Source organism: Mesoplodon densirostris, chromosome 12, assembly GCF_025265405.1.
Source record: "Mesoplodon densirostris isolate mMesDen1 chromosome 12, mMesDen1 primary haplotype, whole genome shotgun sequence".
Classification (NCBI taxonomy): domain Eukaryota; kingdom Metazoa; phylum Chordata; class Mammalia; order Artiodactyla; family Ziphiidae; genus Mesoplodon; species Mesoplodon densirostris.
Window position 1 is genome coordinate 21,140,143 of NC_082672.1, and position 19,659 is coordinate 21,159,801.

The 19,659-nt window shown below is 38.2% G+C and overlaps 1 protein-coding gene and 1 non-coding gene across 6 annotated transcripts in view; both read right to left on the reverse strand.

The window, feature by feature from the left end:
* UTRN (utrophin) overlaps window positions 1-19,659 on the reverse strand; it is a 533,820-nt gene that overhangs the window by 438,333 nt on the left and 75,828 nt on the right. The window lies entirely within an intron of this gene.
* On the reverse strand, window positions 682-788 carry LOC132500450 (U6 spliceosomal RNA). The gene has a single exon (XR_009534042.1). It is a non-coding gene; the product is annotated as a U6 spliceosomal RNA (small nuclear RNA).

The window sequence follows — 19,659 nt, forward strand, 5'->3', positions numbered from 1 at the left end:
GAAGCAACCCCAGTGTCCACCTATGGATGAATGGACAAACAAAATATGGCATATACTGACAATGGAATAATATTAGCCTTTTAAAAAGGAAGAAAATTCTGATACACTGTACCACATGGATAAACCTTGAGGACATTTTGCCAAATGAAATAAGCCAGTCACAAAAAGAGAAATACTGCATGATTCCATTTATATGAGGTGCCTACAGTAGTCAGATTTATAAAGACAGAAAGTAGAATGGTGTTTTCCAGAAACTGGGGAGAGACTGGAATTGGGAGTCATTGTTTAATAGGTACAGACTTTCCATTCTGCAAAATAAAATGAGTTATGGAGGTGAATGGTGGTCATAGTTACACAACAATGTAAATGTACTTAATACCACTGTTTATTTAGAAATGGTTACGATGGTAAATTTTATGTTATATGTATTGCTCCACAAAAAAAAAAAAATTAGGGAAAAAAAGCACATGCAATAAACATTTTTCGTTTCCATTTCAACCCGATTTTCAAAGAAGAAATATTTAGTATGTCTCAACTCATACATTCCCCAATAAGACAAATGAGGACATTTTACTTGGTTCCAATTTCATCTTTTTTTTTAACATCTTTATTGGAGTATAATTGCTCTACAATGGTGTGTTAGTTTCTGCTTTATAACAAAGTGAATCAGCCATACATATAAAGAATATGGAACACTTCATGAATTTGCATGTCATCCTTGCACAGGGACCGTGCTAATCTTCTCTGTATCATTCCAATTTTAGTATATGTGCTGCCAAAGCGAGCACCCAATTTCATCTTTTAAAACTCATATTTTTAACATATTCCTTTGGAATATAAAGTCAGATATTCTGAATTCTAGAATCAGAATTGTTTTCACTATGACCATGCCTCTAGTTATCTCACTCCAGAGGAAAGTATTTGTTCAAACTCATTGTGGTAGATACTGCTGTTTACCTACTCAATCATCCTTTTTCCCTTTCTTGCTTACAAATCTGACCTCATTTTTTTTCCCCCTTGAAGCAAGATAGCCAGTTATAATACTCACGTCCTCTTGAAACTAAGGATAACCATATGGCCCAGTTGGGGCCGATGATGAGCCAAAAGCCATGTGCATAACTCATTTTGGGATCAGATCCTCCAGCCTCAGCCAAGCCTGCAGCCCTGGTCAACAACTTGACGGCAACCTCATGAGAGTCCCTTGGCCAGAATCACCTAGCAAAGCCACTCCCAAATTCCTGACCCAGAAAACCTCATGAGACAGTAAGTATTTGTTGTTTTAAGCTGCTAAAGCTTGGGGTAATTTGTTATACAGCAATGGATAACTAATACAGATCTGATGCTAAGTTTCAGAGCAATCTGTTATGCAGCAAGAGACAAATAACACAGCATGTATCCAACCGTCAATCTGACACCTGCACTGAGATATCTCACAGACTCATTTCACACTTAACACATCTGAAACTGAACTGTTGGTATTCTCTCAAATCAATTCTGTCTCCAGTCTTTCTTAACTCAGTACACAACACTTTAAACCACCCTCTTGTTCATGCCAGGACCCTGAAACCAATCCTTGGCATTCCACAATCTATCTAATACCACAATCTATCACCAATTTCTGTTGGTCCCAAATTCCTAAATATACTTTAACTCCGCCCACAACTCTTCATCTCCCAGTCATCCCCCAGTCTGAGCTACTGTTATCTCCTGCTTGGAATCCACTAACCTAATGCCAATAACCTGACACCATCTCCTAATGTCTGTTCTTGTTCCTTTTCAATCCACTTTCTAAATGCTGGCCAGCTTGACAATGAACTCTGCAACAATTAAATTAACATGGTTTACAAAGCTCTGAACCATTTGACCCCTGCCTATGCCAAGTCTAATCTTGCAGTGCTCTCCCCTCCTCTCAGCAGCTCCAGCCACACTGGCTTTTGTGTTACTCAGATGCACCCAGCCCTTTCCTGCCCCAGGATATTTGCTCATGCTGCTCTGCCTGCTTATAGCCCATTGTCAACCTGCTTAACTCCTATGGCTATTTCAGATCTAATTTTAAACATCTTTTCTTCTGGACCTCCCCAGTCTCTCAAAGTACCCTGTTTTCTTTTCCTTTGCACCCTATACCTATCTCAATTTGATTACCTATTGATTTGTGTAAGTCCATGAGAGCAAGAAAAGTCTACTTTGATTGCCATAGTATATGCAGCTCCCAATACACGTTGTCAATTTTTAAAATTATTGAATGAATGTATTTAATATGTTCATTAAGTCCAAACAAACTGTATATTGACTATAATTCAATCTAGACTTATAAATTGTCCACTTCAATAAAAGAACATGATTCTATTATATCTATGGCCTTTTCATCCATCTGCAAAATTTTAAAACCACGATCACTGAGATAACCCAGATTTTCTTTCTCATTTCCTCTTTTCCACGTGTCTAAAGATCATTTTATTATGAGCAGAGAGTGAAAATGTGACTTCTAGAAACACTGAAAAGAAGAAAAGCTAGAATTAAAATAGTGCCTAAAGGCAGACAAGAAAAGCAATTCTAAAGCTCATTAGAAAATTAAATTGACCCCTGGTTCATCTAAATAAGAACATTTTATCCCAGTGTTTAGAGTTTTGATGATCATTTCCCTTTCTAAAGCCTGGCTGATTTGTAAAGGCAGAAGGATCATGACTGCACAAAATTATTTTTTGATGAAGAAATCAGAGACTTGCTGATGGGAGAACCAAGAAATACTAATAAGGGCAAGCTGGAGCACAGCGTAAAGCAACCATACCCACTTACTCTCTTCCAGTAAATATTATACTACGCTGACTTGCAACAGGAGAAGGAGTAGGTCTGGAAGCAGACAGCGTGGGTTCTGAGGCCAAGCCACACACAGGGAGCAGCCCCACAATAATGTCGGTAGCAGCTAACCAGAAAAGAAACTGTGCAGGGCCCTCACGGTGGAAAGAAATAGAAACCACACATGAGTCTTTCCCCCTACATTCGTACACACAGACAGTCAGCCCAGCACCAAGACTAACTTCCAAGATCGCATGGGTTTATGTACAAACACATAATTGTGCCAAACTTTGATAAACAGCACATATTTTAACTTAATAGATTTATGTGAATACATACTAGGAAACTACAATCTCAATTATACATATAAATACATGTTATATTACACACATGCACACAGAAATTATGGTAAGTTTTTTACCTCACTAAAAGTGCCATTTTAATAAAAGAATTTAACCAAAGACATCTATGGCAGTTGTACACATAATTCTTTAATGTATAAATTACCAGAACTCACTGTTTATTTTTTTTCTAAATAAGAATATAAATATTTAGGACAACATTATTATAGAAATTTTCAAAGCAAAACAGTAACCATATATAATGTATTCATATATACATAAATAAGATTTTAGTATTAATACTCATGTTAAACATACAATTTAAAAAATGGCTGCTACCCCTGTGTGGCACGAAAAAAAGTCATGCCATAAAACTGCCATGCAGAAGGTGGCAACTGTCAGAGACAAGCCTGTGCTCTAGAACAGAAAACAGGTGCCTCACACAGCACCCAGGCAGGAACTAGGAAACAAGAATACCAGGGGGTTTTTTTCCTCTCCTTTTTTTTTTAACATCTTTATTGGAGTATAACTGCTCTACAATGGTGTGTTAGTTTCTGCTGTATAACAAAGTGAATCAGCTATACATATACATATATCCCCATATCCCCTCCCTCTTGAGTCTCCCTCCCACCCTCCCTATTCCACCCCTCTAGGTGGTCACAAAGCACCTAGCTGATCTCCCTGTGCTATGCAGCTGCTTCCCACTAGCTATCTATTTTACATTTGGTAGTGTATATATGTCCATGTCACTCTCTCACTTCGTCCCACCTTACCCTTTCCCCTCCCTGTGTCCTCAAGTCCATTCTCTATGTCTGCTTCTTTATTCCTGTCCTGCCCCTAGGTTCTTCAGAACTTTTTTTTTTTTTTTAAGATTCCATATATATGTGTTAGCATACAAAGAATACCAGCTTTCAGGCCATCAAGGGACACACTCCAACCAGCAAGCAAGACCAAAGCATCTAACTGGCAGGGCAACCAGGTGGGTCCCCACTAGGAAAGAGTCAGTGTAACAGCTTTATCAAAGGTCAAAGTGAAGTAGTAAATCAATAGCCAGGCAAATCAGACTAAGTAGAGATATATAATAATCAAAGACAAGTCAAACAAGGTCACACATTCAAAGAAAGAGCCTGGCCAAAAAAAAAAAAGTCACCATGACACTCAGCTACAAGGAAACTGAAGTGATCTTCTGTTGATATTGATAGTAACAAAATCAGAACACCCTGTAAGCTTGAGGGAGTAAATCTAGAAACACAGCTCAGATCAATTTTAGATCCTAAAATAGGCAGATAGTGTGCAATTCCCTAGCCATAATCAAATATTCTAATATGTTATAAACTAGAATGTATTAAAGTTTGTATACTTGCATAAATACCACTTAATCCTGAAAACCATGAAATGCTCCCAAGTCTCATCTATTAATAGTTCTAAAAGGATCAGTGTTGAGGATACCATAGACATATTTATCAAAGTCCAAATGTTATTCCAGATAACTGACTACGTAAAGACTCGATTTTGACATATATTTTACACAAAATGTTGTCAAAAACATCCAAGTGTGTTTATGTTAACACGTTGTACTACTGTAAGTCCCATACTATGTAGCTACTGCCCAGAAGGAGAAAAATTCCTAGTTTAACAGTGGGAAGAAAAATATTAAAAGATTTCATCAAGATTGAGGAATTCCTCTAGATTATCCTATTCTTGGTTTCTCTGCTTTCTCTTCATCATAAGAGTTGAGTGTAGCCAATCAGATAAATCAAATGAAAGAGAGTAAAAAGAAAAAAAAATCTATAAATGCCATATGACCTGCCAAGAAGTACTTTATTTTATACTAAGAAGGTGCAGTGCAAGCAAATGGAAAAAACACACTCACAATAACTCAAAGGCTTTCCATCACAGAACCTGTTTACAACTGCAGATCTTGAAAAACATTTTACAAGCACCAAACTGCTAACATTTGTGTAATTTGAAGAAAAGAACTAGAAATAATATAAGCACATTACAAGAAATTATCCTTTTATAGTAATAATGAAAATAGCGATAGCAGTAGCAGAAGTAGTTAATAGGTACAGAGTTCTTACCATATGAAGGTATGGTACCACTCCCCCTGCATTATCTCATTTTTTTGTCAATTGAGATATAGTTCACATGCCACAAAATCCATGCATTTGAAGTGTACAATTCAGCAGTTTTTAGTATATTTGCAAAGTTATGTAACAATCATCGCTATCTACTTCCAGAACATTTTCATTATCCCCCATCCTGTACCCATTATCAGTCATTCCCCATTACCTCCCCTCCCCCAGCCCTAGGCAACCACTCATCTACTTTCTATGGATTTTCCTATTCTAGACATTTCACATAAATAGATTATATGATATGTGGCCTTTTGTGCCAGGCTTCCTTCACTTAGCATTATGTTTCCAAGGTTCATGCTTGTATCAATACTACATTGCTTTTTATGGCTAAGTAATGTTCCCTTGTATGGAGAGACCACATTTTGTTGATCCATTCACCAGCTGATGGGCGTTCTGGTTGTTTCCACCTTTTGTCTATTATGAAAAATGCTGCTATGAACATCTGTGAACAAGTTTTTGCATGGACATATTTTCAATTCTCTTGGGGATATAACTTAGAGTGGAATTGCTGAGTTAGATAATGCAACACTTAACTTTTTGAGGAACCAGCAAACTGTTTTCCAAAGATACTATACCCATTCGACATTTCCACCAGCAGTGCACGAGAGTCCACATCCTCATCAACACTTCTTTTCTGTATTTTTTATTATACTCATCCTAGTAGAATCTCATTGTGATTTTGATTTGCTTTTCCCTAAAGACTAATGATGTTGAACATATTTTTCACAAGCTTATTGGCCACTTGTATATCTTTGGAGAAATATCTATTCAAAAATTAGCCCACTTTTCAACTGGGCTATTTGTCTTTTTATTGTTGAGTTATAAGAATTCTTTATATATTCTGGATCCTAGATCCTTATCAGAAATACAATTTGCAAATATTTTCTTCCATTCCCTGGATTGTCTTTTCATTTGCGTTATCTTATTTAAACCTCGTAACAACCATGAATTTGTCCTATGAGTATCCCCCATTTTATTGATGAGGAAACAGTTACTAAACTTATCCGAGGCTTCATAGCTAATAAGAGTTGAAGAAGAGATACCAACACAGGCAGTCTGCCTCCACTCATTAGTAGGATGTACTGTCAGAAACACTGAGCTCATTAGGTGTTCTAGCATTAGGCACTAAATAAATAAGCAGGATTAAAAATAATTAACTTAAAAAGAAACAGTATTACTGATGCTTTGCATAGAAATTACCAGAGGGCCCTCCTCTTGTTTATACCAGTCTTCTTGAGAAGAAAGAGTAGCTTAAAATAAAGCACATTCAGCCTTACAAGGCAAAACTTGGCCTCCAAACAGTGCCTATTCTTTTCAATTGTAGGAAACTTTCTTATTGAGTTATGTAGTTGAAACAAAGGAATTCAGAATACAAGTGGTATTTTTGCTGAGATTTAAACATTGTAAATCATCACAGTGGGTATTGTGTTAGGGGGAGGCCAATTTCTTGGTCAACAACCTCCTCTGTTCAAAATGTATGCCTTCTCCAGCTCTACACAACCACTCTCTGAGAAGATGAACAAAGCAGAGTTTGAGCAACGACGAAGTCATTCCGACCAGTCAGTCGCTCCTTACTCTCCTCTTATTTCCACCACCAGCCATGTTCAATATAAAAGTCAATCTACAAATAATTTTAGTATGTCTGTAGAATTATGTTCATGCTAAATAAAGGGTGAAGTAGTGGTTTTAAAGGAATATGTTAGATCTACCAATACTGGCATGGAAAGGGATTCAATATGTATAGCTAAAGCAGAAACAAAAAACAAAACAAAAAAACCTGTAAAACAATATGATTTTATATTTATTAAAAATAGGCATTATGACTATATATTATAATACATCTGCTAGCATATGCACACAAACCAAAAAAAAATCATCTAATGATGGAGTAGGGCATAATTTTTATGTGATGAAATGGTTGACTTTTTTTTTTTTTTTTTTTTTTTCGGTACGCGGGCCTCTCACTGTTGTGGCCTCTCCCGCTGTGGAGCACAGGCTCCAGATGCACAGGCTCAGCGGCATGGCTCACGGGCCTAGCCGCTCCACGGCATGTGGGATCTTCCCGGACCGGGGCACGAACCCGTGTCCCCTGAATCGGCAGGCGGACTCTCAACCACTGTGCCACCAGGGAAGCCCGAAATGGTTGACTTTTTAAACACATATACATAATATTTTGTTTTTTAAAACAAGGGTAGCATTCTCTCCAAAAATCCTACAAACCTTAAAAGCCATGGAAGTGAATGAACACACATGAATAAAATGAACAAATGAACAAAAGTTTATATTTTGTTCTATATCTGGAGAAGTTTTAGTGACTTTACAAACTTCTTAAAGTTGTGAGAAAAATTGTGTCCTTGCAAATGTGATTTGGAGTGGTGGCAGAAATTCCATAGTTCCTAAAAATTTTTAAATGACTCCCTGACCCAGAAAATAGTTTAAGAACTTTATCTCAAAAGATTATTATAAGGTCTCATTTTATAAAAGGTCAAGACAGATAACAAATCTTTGTTTTATCAGATAACAAAGCAAAATCCCTTAAGCCAAATACAGTAGAGACATCTAAATCATGAAAAAATAGTCACTAGATCTCTTTTAGGTCCTCCTCTGTAATTCTTAGGATGACCCTAAGCCAATCGTATTTTTAAGCTTATAATTTACAGTTCTTTCTAAACGCTAAAAAAATGTGTCTCTTTCCTTTGGATACAACACAAACACCTTTCCCAAAGCAAAAAGAGAGGGAGGGAGAGAGAGAGAGAGAGAGAAAGTCCACCCTATGAAAACTAACTTTAACCACATATACAAACAAATTATTTGGTTCCTTCCTTTAAATATTGTTTATTGAGCATCTACTACAAGTCAGACCCACTGTTCTCTAGTTAATGTCATTCTTATTTGTTATATAGCCCAAGGTTTTTCCTTCTTTCTTTTACTTGATGCAAAATACAAAAACTGAAGGCATGAATGTCCAGCACCAGGCCATCTTAAATGTCCATGTGATCATTCTCAACTGCCTGTACAAAGGCTCTTTATGGGAAATGAAAAGGAAGAGTAGTGATAAACTTACAGGACTTCAATCCTTAGATCATTAAGGATTATCAGTAATAATAGAAACACAAACTTCCCGTTATAAGGGGGCTTAACATTCCTAGACTTTTTCTCTTGGCCTTCACCCAGCAAATAATTATCTCCTTGAAGATAAGTTTCTCCTTCAAAGTAAAGGGTAATCAAATTTATCATAGGAAAACAAAAGACTTAGGCAGTGTCTAAGCTAGTAAGTTATTAAACTGACATCTACTTGTCTACGACAAAACCCTTCTTCCATTCTAACAGTAAACTGAGTATTTCTGAAATGTATACTTTCTAAAAATTATTCTAAATATTATTATTCTAAAAGTTCTAAATATTATTCAATGACAATTGCCTTATCTATATAATGATGACTGGGATGGAGGTCAGAAAAGAATCATATGTATAAAATTATCAAGGAAAGGGCTTCCCTGGTGGCGCAGTGGTTGAGAGTCCGCCTGCCGATGCAGGGGATGCAGGTTCATGCCCCAGTCCGGGAAGATCCCACATGCCGCTGAGCGGCTGGGCCCGTGAGCCATGGCCGCTGAGCCTGCGCGTCCGGAGCCTGTGCTCCGCAATGGGAGAGGCCACAACAGTGAGAGACCAGCATACCACAAAAAAAAAAAAAAAAAAAAATTATCAAGGAAGAAGTCATGTGTCTAAGTGACATCTATTATTGTCTTGGAAGTATTTTCTTAATAAATTCTTGACTCATATGTAAGTCCTTAAGAACATAAGTAGAGATTTCCTGGAAGTGACATCTCCCATAGGTATGCTCCTTAGTTCAAACTAAATTAACATAAATTTTACTACTATAGCACATCAACTTTTATATTCATATGATAATTATAATGTCCAAGTTCTTATGCCAACAGTAGAATACAATGAACATAAAATCTCTAGCACCTGCCTTAATAATACTGATTGACCTAAAATAAATCTCTTCCAAAGGTCATACTATCACTGGATTCTCAGATGAACAAAGAAGCACCTTGTTAACTAACCTCTGACCTTCACTTTTCATAAAATGAGTCATTTAATTTGGCTACTCACTTGTTTTGTTCCCAAATACACTTCAACATCATGTTTCTCCTTAATAACATCCTGCCAAATGACACTTTGAGAGAAAACCATTAAATCACATTAACTGAAGTATATGGCTTCAGAATAAAGTGTAAAAAGTGGAGAATCATGAGTGGTTTACATGTTTTTGTCACAGCGAAGTTAAGTCTACTCTTTATGATCCATTCCAGAACCGCAATCCCGTGCTGTCTTTCCAGCTGAAAGCACATGGGTCATTCCTTCCCTTTTCCCCATCATCAGGTAAACATACAGATCATAATATAATACACACACACAAACACACACACACACACACACTTCTTCCAGCGTTTTTAAAAGTTAATTATAAGTCAGCTGCCAAAAGAAAGTGACAAAATTTATTTCGGACAAGGAGGAATGATTGGGGAATTAACCACCATGCCAGATTCTTTGTGCAGAGGTTCTTTTCTTTAAAAAAAAAAAAAAAAAAAAAAAAGAAAGAAAAAGAAAAGAAAATGCAAATCAAGACTTATCCACCACAACGTGAGAAGGACTTGACCCACCATTGCTGGTTTTGAAGATGGAAGGGGGCTGTGAGCCAAGGAACATGGGCAGCCCCTTGTAGCTGGAAAAGACGAGGAAACTGATTCTCCCTTAGGGCTTCCAGGAGGAATACAGGCCTGCCAACACCCTGATTTTGGTACAGTGAGACCAGTGTCTAACTTCTGACCTCCAGAACTGTAAGATAATAAATTTCTATTGGTTTAAGCCATCAAATTCATACTAATTTGCTACAGCAGCAATAGGAAACAAACACACCCACTCATCTGCACTATTTCTCAGTCATTCATCCTTGCCTGTGAATCACAAACTTGGAAATATAAAATCAGAAGTAGTAACACAAAGCAGGGAGAGCAAAGCTGTAGATATCCAAGCTTCTATACAGATCAGCACCTACTAACAAAGCCTACACAGGGTGTAATCCCACACGAGCTAAACCAAAAGAATGAAATTTGGCCTAAGAGCCTCCTTTTATCTTTCAAGGGAAAAATAACTAGGAAAAAAAAAAAAACACACACACACACAAAAGAGACAGCAAGGGAGAAGCAGGTCACAATCAGAAGCAATTTCTGCAGGTATCAGCTGAGCTCCTAAACTAGAAACTGACACTGCAAATGCAACAACAGGGAAGAATCATTCACACACAAGTTCTCTCAATCACAGCTACACCCAGGAGAAGAGTTAGCTCAGCTTTTGGCAGCAGAATCCTAAATATTGAAAACCATGAAGTGAGCTTTGCCATAACTCAATTTAATTCTTCAACAGAACCAAGATATTCCCAAGCTACCAACCCCAATGTCCAGGTCCTCAATCCTTCCCTTGATGTACTACAATAACCTTCTATACTATCCACCCTCCTATTTGCATCCTAAAGACCTTTGAAAGATTAACCTCTTATGATCACAAAGTTCTGCACACACAAAATCTCCAAACATCCCCCAATGCCTTCAAAATCATTTATAGCTACCTATATGATACAGCGTGAAGTAACCTACTTAGAATGGCATTCAGCACACTTTCCTATAGTCATCCCCTACTAATCTGTGCCCTCTGCCTGGAATTCTCTTCCAGCCCCAATACCCCCATCAGTTTCCATATCAAATGGTACCCTCTCTTTCATGAAGTCTTTAGATAGATTTACTCCCCTAATCCAACTCTAAATACCCACTCCACCCCCAACTTTTAAATTTACATCATATTTTGTTCCTTACTTATAACAAAATATTTGGGGGATTTTGAAAGTTAATAATATATCAGTATGTCTCCATGCCCATGTTGATCTCCCCTCCTAATAAGATTCTTAATTCCCTGAAGGAAGAAACTGTCTTATTCCTTGGCCTCTTTCACATAGTTCCTTACACACCATAAGTATACAATAAATATTTCCTGAATTACCAAAGAAATAACCCTACATACCCTTAGGGAAAAGAGAAAAATCCTGATCATTACAAAGAAATTAAGAGTTAGCCATGTAACAAAACTTCTTTAACAGGGGTAATTCAACTCCAACAAAATTATAATGTTTGGGGTGGGGGGGTGTTTTGTCTTGTTTTGTTTTGTTTGCTTGCTTTAAGCAGGGGGAAATTGTTATGGGAACTGTTCAGTAAGTAGTTTCTGTCTCTCCCCACCTGCAGTTATTCCTACCACACAAAATCAAATTCCTACCAGCTGACTTAGGGCCTAGAAGCTGTCCTGAAAGAGGAGATTTAAGACCCAGCTGGAAAGCAAGCAAGTAACAACAGGAGGAACAAGATGCAACCAAGTCCACTCACTTCTCAACCATTTTACATCACACCAGTCCTGGGAAAGCCAGGATCTCAGTGCATTACTTTCTAAATGAATCTATCCTTAGAATATAAGTTATAGCTGCTAGGTCTTGTGGCAATTCACCATACCAATGGACATGTGTACATAAATATATAACTAGGAGCTGGGGCACTTCCATCTCCAATGGGACAAGTAAAGATGGACAGACTAGAAGTTAATCTTTTCCTAACTTCTGACTCAAAAGCCTAGAAAACACATAGAAAAGAAGATAAGCACAAAATATAGTTCCGGAAGATACTGGGTTTCATATCATAATATTTTGTCTCTCTATTTGTCTCTCTGTTTTTAAATTTAAGTAGTAAATTATTATGTGCTACTCTTAAATCATTATGTGTTATTCTTAAATTCCTCTGAAAACATGAAATTCAAAGTGCTAAGTACTAAGAAACTTAATTCAAAAGCATATTTCAAATAGCAAACCAATATGATATCAAACTTAAAAATCAAGCTATTAATAAAGTAGACATACCTATAACTAACTCTTCACCACATTTCTATTCTGGACAAAGATCCTCAAATACACCTTTATTTCAAAGTGTTACAGTGCAAACTCAGCCTCATAGGTCATCATCTATCCTGAAGATCCAATTATCATTTCACTCAATTAAAATCAACTCTCACATCATATAAAGAATGACATTTAATGTGTTTTTTTTTCCTTTTTTCTCTGCCTTGCTTCAAACACTATTCAGGTGTTAACGCAGACCTCTTCTCCGTATCTTGGCGAAGTTTACTTTGAACAGGCAGTTTCTCATGACCTTCAAGTCTGCGTTCAACAATGAAATCATTTGGCTCGATATCCTATTCAGTTATTAATCACAAACAACAAAGGAAGAACTTTCACATGAAAAATGTAAAACCCATGTGGGCCAGCATTCACTGTGGGTCACTCTGGGTCATGTTCACAGCTAAGGTCATTGAGGCCCTTGGAATGACCTCTGCTTTTTAGAACCTACATTTAACATTGTGCTGGAGAGGAAACATCACAGCTCTGTGACTTTTAGATAAGTGCTCCTGGAGGTTTGTACTCAGAAGAGGGTATACTGACAGACAGCAGCTGGGTGATGCGGAGATGGGAGGGTGTCGGGAGGGCCAGGGATACAGGTGCCTCTGTGTGTGCTGATCACCTCCCTTCCTTGGTGGGCTCTTTCAGTGAGTGCCTCAGGGGGAAATTTCTACCCTGTCTAGGGTGACCACACCAGGACCTCAGCTTTTTGACTCCACCCATTTAAAGAAATGTAGCTGTTACATTCTAGCCAAATTTTACTTTTTAAAAATCAGCACCAATGAGTTGATTTTTTAAATTAGCAAGGCAAATATTTTACTCATTTTCTTTGTTTCCATTACTATTATTATAACTATTATTAATGTGGCCTTCGTTTTTATTCTTTAAATTTTAGTAAGGCAGTGGCAGCATAATGAAAAAATCACTGGAATCAACGTGTGTAGAGACACGTTTAAAAGGCACTTCTTTCCTTATCAGCCATCCCTTTTAGGATCCAGAAATAAACCCATCTGGTCTCCCCCTCAATTCCTGGATGCTTTTAACTCAAACACAGCCATCTAGACTAAGCCCAAAATTGAAATATTTTATAATATTATAAGTAGTTTATTTTGGAGGTAATCCCAGGAAACACTGGTGGGGAGTGAAGCATTGAGACAGGAAAGAAAAGGTAGCCAGCAAAAGGGCCATTTTCAGTTAAGTTATCACTGAATCTTAATTCAACAGGGAACTTGGGAGAACCAGTGTAAAATGCTCACCTCAAAGGTATCTTACCTGAGATGCAAGAGAGCTGGGGATTTATACTATAGCAGTCACTGGCAGTGGGTTGCTGGGGGCTGGCACTTCCTGCCAAGCCTGGGTGTGAGCTTTTCCAGCCAAGCAAAAGAATGCAGGCGCCTGAATTGGCAGTCCCCGTGCACCAAAGTGCTCAAAGCAGGGGTTACAGTTAGGGCACCAACAGCCTTTGCTACAGCTAGGATCGGGATTATTTTCAAAAGGATAAAACAGAAGCAACCACGTTAGATGACACATATAACAGAATACAGGGTTGAGCGCCTTTCCACAAAAATATCCTTCAAAAAAGAGGATGTCACCTTATATTTAAATCCTGAAAGGTCTCATATTATGGGACACTGTCAATTACTGTGTCTTAATCTGAAACAGCAAAGGAGTGTTTGCGGAAAACCCAGTAATCTGAAAGGACCTCAACCATGTTCAACTTGGATGCTATTAAAGGTCAAGCAAAGAGATTTAATACAGACTTGGTTATTGAGGGTATGACTTTTCAACTTCAAGTGGTAGATGGTGGCAAAGCAGCTCAAAAAAAAAAGTGTGTGGGAGGTGGATAAGCCAGAATCCTCAGATATGACAATACAAATAAAGAAACATAGGAAATGCTTGTCTTGACTAGTTAATTATGGGGAGTGAAACTAAAACAACATGTGGTACTCACAATTGGATACTGGCTGGAGCTCAGAGATATTGACATATTTATATACAACTGATGGCATTAAACTTAACACAGTCCTTCTGGAGAACATTTAGTCATACATGTCAGAAACCCTAAAACTAAACCTCTTGTCCCAGAAATTCTATTTCTAGGAACATATCAGAAATAAGTAACTGAAATGAAGAATGGTAGCAAACATCAATAATAGTAATAACAAATATTTATACAGCACACACTAGAGCAGTGCCTGGCTGCTCTAAGTGTTTTATATCAGGGTTCCCGACTGAGAGCGAGTCTGACTTCTAGGAGACACTTGGAGATGTCTGGAGACATTTTTCTATATCAAAACTGGCGGGCAGGGCTTCTCTGGTGGCGCAGTGGTTGAGAGTCTGCCTACCGATGCAGGGGACACGGGTTCGTGCCCCGGTCCGGGAAGATCCCACATGCTGTGGAGCAGCTGGGCCCGTGAGCCATGGCCGCTGAGCCTGCGCGTCCGGAGCCTGTGCTCCACAACGGGAGAGGCCACAACAGTGAGAGGCCCGCGAACGGAAAAAAAAAAAAAAAAAAAAACTGGTGGGCAGCGAGGGATGCTGTTAAACATCTACAATGTATAGGACAGCTCTCACATGGTTGAGAAACCCTGCTTTACATCCATTCACTCATATAATCCTTGACAATCCTATGGTATTTTTATTATCTCCATTTTACAGATCAATAAAGGTAATTTTTCCATGCACTGTTATACATAATTTTGAAAAACTAGGAATAAACTAAATACCGAAAAACAAGGAGTTAATAAATTATGTGAAGCTACCCAATGGAAGCATGAAAATTACTTATTTGAAATATAATAAAACTAAAATACCAGAACAAAGAATTAGAAGTTTTATATAATTACAATTATTTTAAGATATGAATATAAAGACTAAATGGGAAAATAAGACATGAAAGTTACTATTCTGTTAAGATGACGGAAATAGTAATGGATATTTTTTCCTTTCTAACATTCATATTACTGTAATTTTTAAAAGAAAAAACACTCAACAATGGAGATAAGAAATTTGGAATTTTCCTTAAAGCATGAAAGTTCTTATGAAATAAGGAATATCTTATTTTAACAACACAAGAGTTAACAAGCTAAGAAGACAGTTAATATCAAGACATTTAGGAAGAAGGATTTCCATGGAATAGCACCAAATGTTAGTGTTTTAAATTCTGAAGTCATAGTATTCCTGTTCAGGGTAAGAATGAATTAGCTAGATTTTATAACTACTTCTCTATCGTTTACTTATTTCATGGTTCACTATCACCTAAAGATAATGGGCAAAAAGAATCAAATTTCAATTCAGCTAAGTTTGATTCATAATAGCATCTCTATTACATAAGGTAATTTAAACTGTTATTTTAAATGTATTAATAATAGTAATAATATTAGTATTAGTAACATTATTATTGTTGCTATTATTAGCAACGTGTATTGAATGCTTCCTACATGGCTACTGTGTAATCTAATCCCCACAACATCCATACGAGGTAAATGCTTTTATGGACCCCATTTTTCAGCAAAGCTCACAGACATTTAAAATTAAGGAATTTGGGACTTCCCTGGTGGCTCAATCAGCCTGCCAATGCAGGGAACACGGGTTCGAGCTCTGGTCCGGGAAGATCCCACATGCCGCGGGGCAACTAAGCCCGTGCGCCACAACTACAGAGCCTGCACTCTACAGCCTGCAAGCCACAACTACTGAGCCCGCGTGCCACAACTACTGAAGCCTGCGCACCTAGAGCCCGTGCTCCGCAACAAGAGAAGCCACTGCAATGAGAAGCCTGCGCACCACAACAAAGAATAGCTCCTGCTAGCCACAACTAGAGAAAGCCCGTGCACAGCGACGAAGACCCAATGCAGTCAAAAATAAATAAATTTTTTAAAAAATAAACACATAAATAAATAAAATAAGGAATTTTTCAAGGGTGTACAGTAAATGGAGGTACCTGCGTTGAAATTCAGGCAGTCTGACTCCAAAGCCTACCTGCCCCAATCAAAATATAAGTGTGCTGGGGACAAGGTGGGGTGAGGGAAAGACAGCCTCTGCCCCTGCTCCTCTCCCTACAGCAATGAACTGACAGGATCTGATGTGTAGGATGTAAAACCTGCCTTTTGAAATATGTTTCCTAGTTTTTCTGAGTAGACCTAACAATGAATTAACCAACAGGATCTCATATTTTAAATAAGTTTAAATTACTAAAATTAATTTTTATTATTTCAGATTTAAATATTGTAAATAATTATTTTAATAATCAATCAATATTGACAAATAAATACTTGCCAAAGACAGCTGAGTGAATTCAAAGGAGAAAAAAAATAAGGCTGTCAGAGTTTCCACAGGAAGTCCTACAATCGATGATTCTAACATGAGGGGATTTCGTCCGATCCTCATATCCTATTGGATATTCTGTTCTCATAGATCTGAGGATTAAAAAAATTAGTCTATCTCCTGCCAATAGGAAAATGGATACCTAAGACTAAGGAATAGGGGACTGTCTGTTTAAACAATTTAAGCATCTGTTTCTAGAATGCTGAAGAGGAATGGATAGGAAGGTTAAACATAAAACACTAATTGTAGATATCATATCATCGGGCTTACATGTCTCTAGTCTAGTCTCACCTCCCCAGAGTATACATTACGAAATGAAGTCACTAAAAACAAAATGCTGTGATCTTCCGAGATGCCTGAAGCCAAGATTAACTTCACAAATAACAGGGATCAGGACATGAATAACATATCGTCATGCAGAAAGGAGGGGAATTTGGCATGAACCAAAGGACAAGCTCCTACCCAGGCTGAGCCACTATCAGCTCAAAGCAGGCTACAGGCTGGTGTGAGGGGGAAGGAGGAACAACTGGTCTCCACATTCCACACCTACAAAAACCTCCAAACTCCACACCTGTGAGCTGTCTCAGTCATGGGCTACAAGGTCAGAAGGAAGATGGCAGGTAAGGAAAGCGGAAAACCTCCTGTGTGCATGGAGCTTAGATTTCTTCCCACCATATACATGTATGTGTCTAACAAACTGTGAGTAAATCTTATCAAAAATACAGCCCTACTTGTATGTGGAGATTTCAATGTATAAAGAACCCTGGTATGTCTTTCTTAGCTGTATGCTTTTAAACACCAGCAATAACTGAAATGAAGGAAGATACCAACAAGAAGAACAATAGCAAATATTTATACAGCACTTACAAAAGCAGTAATAGGCTGATCGAAATACTCTCTATCAGGGGTTTTCGACCAAGAGCAATTGCACCCCTGAGGAGACATTTGACAATGTCAGGAGATATTTTTAGGGGATTTTAGACATTAGTAGGACTGACAAACACATTCACCACCATTATCCCTTCTGATTATTTGGACATCAATCTGATTGGTGGGGTCCCGTGCCATACCAGTTGTTAAATATTTTAATAGTATACCTCTGCCTGAATATACTATAAATAGTTAAAACAAATATCATACCTAACAACACCTGAGATGTCAACAAATATTTTCAATAATATGGACTACTTCAGATATATTAACCGAATGTCAGCCTTTGAAAATAACTTTCCCCTTTTCCAGGTCCCAGAAGGCCAATGACACCTGAAAAATCTTTTCCTTAATCTAGTTATCACAGGAAATGGCGCACTTGCTTTGTGAATGTACTTGCAACTGTGACTGTGTGGAAGAATTCAAATACAAAGCCCTAACTTAAAGAAAAACTTGGTACAAGTTATAAATATTATTTCATCTGTAAATCTACAAACTTTTAACAATAACGCTTAAGGAGGTCTTTGGTTAATGTTATTAATAATAACTTAATGAATAATAATGTTATCAGTGTTGGTTCATTAATTGTGACATAGTAAATGTCACATAGTAATGTAAGACATCAACAACAGAGGGAAGGGGATGCAGTGAGGGGTATATGGGAACTCGCCATACCATTTTTGCATTTAATTTCTATAAATGTATAACTATCCTAAAATAAAATTTCCTTCACACAAGGTAAACATAATAAAGTTACAGTATGTTTTTCTGTACAAGAAAATAAGAAAAGCTAATTCTGGTTCATCCATATTACATTTTCAGTCTCACACACTGTTGACTTACAAAACAATAAAGAAAAATGGTCAAGAATCATCCAGGTGACTTTTGACTGTGCTGCTGGATTCCACATGCACGCCTGCTTTCCATACATTTCTGACTGGAATTCTATCTCATTCACAGAACAAAAAAAAGACAACTGAGCAACTAAAATGTGCCAGGAGCTGGGGTAGGTCTGCGGATTCAATGACAAGAATGGGCCCTGTCTCCAAGCTCACAGACTAGAGCTAGGTTTCTCAAAGAGGCAAAATGACCACTTGGGGAGATTGTTAAAATGCAGCAGTAGACCACACTTTCAGAAACACTGATCTGGGCTTCCCTGGTGGATCACTGGTTGAGAATCTGCCTGCCAATGCAGGGGACACGGGTTCGTGCCCCGGTCCGGGAAGATCCCACATGCTGCGGAGCAACTGGGCCCGTGAGCCACAACTACTGAGCCTGCGCGTCTGGAGCCTGTGCTCCGCAACAAGAGAGGCCGCGATAGTGAGAGGCCCGTGCACCGCGATATGGAATGGCCCCCGCTTGCCACAACTAGAGAAAGCCCTCGCGCGGAAACGAAGACCCAACACAGCCATAAATTAATTAATTAATTTTTTAAAAAACCCACTGATCTACAACATCTATCATAAATGCTGGGACAGATGAACACTTCTAGGGACCACTGACTTTGATCCTGGCAGGGAAGCTCTGGGAGAAGCAGAGGAGAGGTCACCCAACCCCCACCTGGAAGGCAGGGAAGAATGCCTAGAAAAGGTTTACTTGACCAACCATTGGAGTGAGTTGGTTTTAATCTAAGAGTAGAATGAACTTGAGGACACATCCTGCTTAGAGTGGGGAAGGCTCAGTACCAAGAACATTTACAGCTTCCGAAAGTAACGGAACACTGGGTACCAAGTACCAACCCCAGCAGCTGGAAACCAGCAGCACAGATGAGTCTAACTCAGGCCACTCCAGGACAGAGAAGGGGGCTTTGTTCATTGGAATTCAGTTAAGACAATATATGCAAAGAGGATTCTAGGCCTGATTGTATGCTGCAGGAAACCATCCGGCCTCTGCTCACTTGCACAGTCATCACCCTGGAAGAGCTTTTTCGTGGGCTAATGGGTTTCTCAATTTTTGCCTACTTTAGTAGCAAAATATCATGTCATATTGACTCAGGTTGTTTGGCTTTGAGATTTCTTTGCTCTTTATGTTTTTGTCTCCTCTACATTCAGCCTGCCAAGAGGTGCATCTCATGATTGTCAGTGTGTCCATTTTTAGCAGCACTCAGGCCCCCTACCCTTCAAATTTACCT